Below are 5018 nucleotides of genomic sequence, written 5' to 3'. Positions count from 1 at the left end.
CACCAATAATAACACTATACTAGAAGCTAATGTAGTGATGAATACTGTATTACTGCCTGCGGCTGTAGCTTCATGTATGGCTGTGTACTGCGGTTGTAGCTATGTGTATGGCTGTGTACTGCGGCTGTAGCTTCATGTATGGCTGTGTACTGGGGTTGTAGCTATGTGTATGGCTGTGTACTGCGGTTGTAGCTATGTGTATGGCTGTGTACTGCGGTTGTAGCTATGTGTATGGCTGTGTACTGCGGCTGTAGCTCCATGTATGGCTGTGTACTGCGGTTGTAGCTATGTGTATGGCTGTGTACTGCGGTTGTAGCTATGTGTATGACTGTGTACTGCGGTTGTAGCTATGTGTATGGCTGTGTACTGCGGTTGTAGCTATGTGTATGGCTGTGTACTGCGGTTGTAGCTATGTGTATGGCTGTGTACTGCGGTTGTAGCTATGTGTATGGCTGTGTACTGCGGTTGTAGCTATGTGTATGGCTGTGTACTGCGGTTGTAGCTATGTGTATGGCTGTGTACTGCGGCTGTCGCTCTTTAAGTAAAAGTTTTATTTTCTCCGAAAATAACGTACACAACACGGAGAAATGCTGCAGCATTGTGAGTTTAGGGGTAATACCCAGTCCCTCTAGTAGCCAGTATAGAGACAGGGCCTCACCCCCACCCCACTACAGAGACAGGGCCCCCCACCTCAGTATAGACACAGGGCCTCACCCCCCACCCCACTATAGAGACATTGCCCCCCACCTCAGTATAGACACAGGGCCTCACCCCCCCACCCCACTATAGAGACATTGCCCCCCACCTCAGTATAGACACAGGGCCTCACCCCCCACCCCACTATAGAGACAGGGCCCCCCACCTCAGTATAGACACAGGGCTTCCCCCCCACCCCACTATAGAGACAGGGCCCCCCACCTCAGTATAGACACAGGGCTTCCCCCCCACCCCACGATAGAGACAGGGCCTCACCCCCCACCCCACGATAGAAATAGGGCCTCCCCCCACCCCAGTATAGGCAGACACACACAGAGGGCCTTACCAAGTGCAGCAGCCGAAACGCGCCATCTCAAGTACCGGCGAGGATGCGGTGACGTCACGCTGGAGCACGGGAGCAGGCAGCAGGCATCGGGCGCCAGGACCCGGCGACCCCGCAGGTAGCGGGACGCCGGAGCCGCACAGACGTCGGCGCGCCGTGAACAAACAGGAAGTGGAACGCGGGGCCGCGCAGGAATCGGAGCGCCGGGGCGCGCATACAGTGGAGTGCTGGGATGCGCAGTCATCACAGCGCCGGAGACGAGCAGTCTGCGCAGGTATCGGAGCGCAGCGACCCAGCAGGCATCGGGGCCCACTTTCGTGAGACTGGGGAGATGGTACGCGTGCCTGCAGAGAGGGCTCTGCGTGCCCTCTCTGGCACGCGTGCCATAGGTTCGCCATCACTGTAATAGGGCTACATTGAGAGGTAGCAGCACGAAATGGGTCAACCTAAAGTCTTAAGCCTCATAACATCCTAAAAAAATTTGAGAACACATAAAACACCATACCTAAATAAAGCAGACATTCCGGAAATATTATTTTTGCCAATTTTTTTTCGGAATGAAACGCAAAACTTATCACTTGTCACAAAGGTAAAAACTGGCTTAGGAGGCAAGGGATTATTACATCTCCCCCAATATGTTAACTGGGTGTTAACAAAACATAATGCATGTGTTAACATAGCATTTTGTATATCCAAATGTTAACAGTGGGTACAAAAATGTAATTTTGTCACTCTTTGTTTCATTGCAGCCAGTTGGATCAAGATCAAAAAAGTTCTTTTTTGCCCATTAATGTACACTCTGCATCCCATTTTGACAGAAAAAAATAAAATGTAGATAATTTTGCTAATTTATTAAACCAGAAAAACCACATGATCATAAGTATTAAGACCCTTTACTGTGCCACTTGCATGCTGTCCATTGTCCATTTTTATGATCCTCCTTGAGATGGTTCTATTACTTCATTGGATTTGAGCTATGTTTAAAGAGAACCCGTCATGCAAAATAACCCCCTAATCTAAATATATTTTCATAAACTGCCATTAGAAAGCATTGCCTCTATCCCTTCATTGTGCCTCTACATGTCTATAAACCTAAGCAATGAGGGCCTAAAGCTGTATGCAAATGACCTGTGAAATGTCCAATGAGTCATTAGCATATTCAAGCTGTCCACCTTATTCATGAGTGGGAGGTACAGCCACACCCCCAGTGCTTGACTGACAGCCTCTACAATGATGTGATGTATAAAGATGTGAGGATTAATGGTTATACTACAATTAGAGCAGGCACTACTGGAAAGATAAATAAGAATAATGTTCACGTATCCCTGAATATGTGTCATATGTGAGGAATAATAGTGTAATGTTTCCATGTGCTTGCTGGTGGCCCCGCCCCCTGTAGTCTGTGTGTGTGTATAGAAGAGATACAACAGCTCCAGGTTGCAGCCATGTTTTAGCAGAACATGTCAGATACTTGTGTAGCTGATGTCTGTGTCTCTGTGTATTAGGAATATGCAGCATGTCATCAGATGCAGCACACACACTAGCAATGCTTTACTATACATTACACACAGACATGAGCAGGGGGAGGAGAGGGGAGGGGAACAGGAGTGACATCACTGCCTCTGACCATGTGACCAGCTTCATTTACATAATAAAGAAAAGATGATTTTACAATGATTAATGTATGAATTGACTAGAAAAAGGCTGGGATGGGATCCTTGTGAGCTGCTCCAACAGGTAGTAGTGACAGGACTAGTTACACAGACCTGATGACAGGTGTCCTTTAATTAAACTGACTTGAAATGATTAGGAAAGGTACAAACCTGTGTATATAAGACCTCACAGCACATGTCAGAGCACATGAGAATCATGAGGTCTAAGGAACTGCCCATGGAGCTCATAAACAGAATTTTGGCAAGGTATAAATCTGACCAAAGCTACAAAAGAATTTTTGCAATACTCAATGTGCCTAAAGGAAGAGTGGCCTCCGAAATCCTCAAATGAAATTAGTTTGGGACAACCAAAACACTCTCTGGTTCACCTTCCAATATCACAAAGGCCCTAAGCACACAGCTAAAATAACAAAGCAGAGGCTTCAGAAAAACTGTGTGACAATTCCTGACTGGCCCAGCCGGAGCCCTGAACTAAACCCAATTGAGCATCTCTGGAGAGACTTGAAAATGGGTTCCACTAACGTTCACCATCCAACCTGAGGAAACTGGAGTGGATCTGGAAGGAAGAGACAGAGGATCCCCAAATCCAGGTATCATTCCCAAGAAGACTCATGCCTGTACTAGCTCAAAAGCTAGTACATGTGATATTTTAGTTTTTCTTGTTTAATAAATTAGCAAAAATATCTACATATTTACAATATACATTTAATTTTTTTTCAGTCAAGATGGGGTGCAGAGCAAAAATAAAGAACTTTTATAGAAAAAAGTCCTGGTAGTAGCCGATGCATGGAAAGCTGCGTGGGAACAGTAAAAAATATAAAGGGTTCTGCATACTCTGTACCTACTGTAATTAGGCAAAGTTCCTCTGCTTAGCTGTGTTGAGTTTCATTGTAAACACCACATGTAAATAGAATGCATCTATATGGAGTTTATTTTCATTATATATACAGGCCTTAGAGTTTTGTTAGAGAACATTAGTCAGCAAACAGCATTGTGAAAACTAAGGAACACACCAAACCACTCACTTCCCTCCAGTACTCCAAATACATACTGAAAGGAGTATAATATTGCTTTAGTAGAGACAGAGAGTGAGGACTACATGTCTAAATAGCTTTTGTGACACCTTAATGCAATACTCCTCAACTGTGGACAATTTTAACTACAGAAACAGCACACACATTTTTGTGGTAGGGACAAGAAAAGCCATCATCAAATCTTGGACATAATAAAGAAATTGTCATGGGTGCTCCTGCGACTCATGTCCCGGGTGGCAGGCACACCTGTCTGCCTCCCGGTGCCCCTCACACTAGCAGCAGGTTCACTTACCTCGCCGTGCTCCAGCGATGGTCTCCTCGCTCCTGAGCAGTGCCCCCGCCTCCTAGAGCACTTGCGCCAGCTGTCTGAGATTTAAAGGGCCAACGCATCGCTAATTGGCCCTGGTCACCTGACAATCTATAAATAGCCAACATCTTTCCTCATTCCCTGCCGGATCTTTGTGCCCTTATGCCATTGAGAATGTGTTCTCTGACTGTCTGTGTATTAACCGTTGTGACCTCCTGCTACGTTCCTGACTTCGATTCTTTGCCGCCTTTCTTTACCTTTCGCTACTTCCCCGACTCTGATACTGTGCCGTCTGTCCTGACCTTTCGCCTGACAACAACTCCGATTTTGCCTGCTGACTTTGTACCTCGCCTTGGCCACCACCGCAAGCATGTTGCGCCAGTGGGGCGACCTGGTGGTATTTCACAGCAGCGGGCTCTTGTGAAAACCGGATGCCACTTAGACTCCACTCCCAGGTGCTGGCTTGCGTCATTGCTTGCGGTGGTACAGTGGGTCCACTACCCCGACCCTGACAGACTGATTAAGAGTACATTCACGCAAACATGTGTCGGCCCAGTTGGATGAGCACTGCTCACCCCTCCCATTTCCATAGAGCAGCGCAGGTTAAGCACCACAATATGGCAAAATGTAAGGAATGTCCCATACAGACACAGTGACCGAGTGCCATAGGCCTCAATGGGAACCAATACTTGGTGCAGCTGCATATCGGTTGCCATTGCGTTTGTGTAAATGTACCCTTAGATGCACTTGGTTCAGGAATTCCCTAACAGTTCCAAGGTCAGGATTTACTGCCCCTATATAGTTGCTCTCAGAAGCAAGTCATAATTTGTTACCTCAGAAATAATCATGGGATAACCATGTTGGAAATCATGTGATGGTAATATATCAGATTTAATAGCTGATCATATCCTGCCTTCCATGATGAAATGTTACAGAGTTCATCCTGGGCTGTAATCCAGAAAGTG

This window comes from Engystomops pustulosus, chromosome 8 (assembly GCF_040894005.1).
Source record: "Engystomops pustulosus chromosome 8, aEngPut4.maternal, whole genome shotgun sequence".
Taxonomy (NCBI): domain Eukaryota; kingdom Metazoa; phylum Chordata; class Amphibia; order Anura; family Leptodactylidae; genus Engystomops; species Engystomops pustulosus.
The sequence above is the reverse complement of the archived record's forward strand: the minus strand, read 5'-3'. Positions refer to the sequence as shown.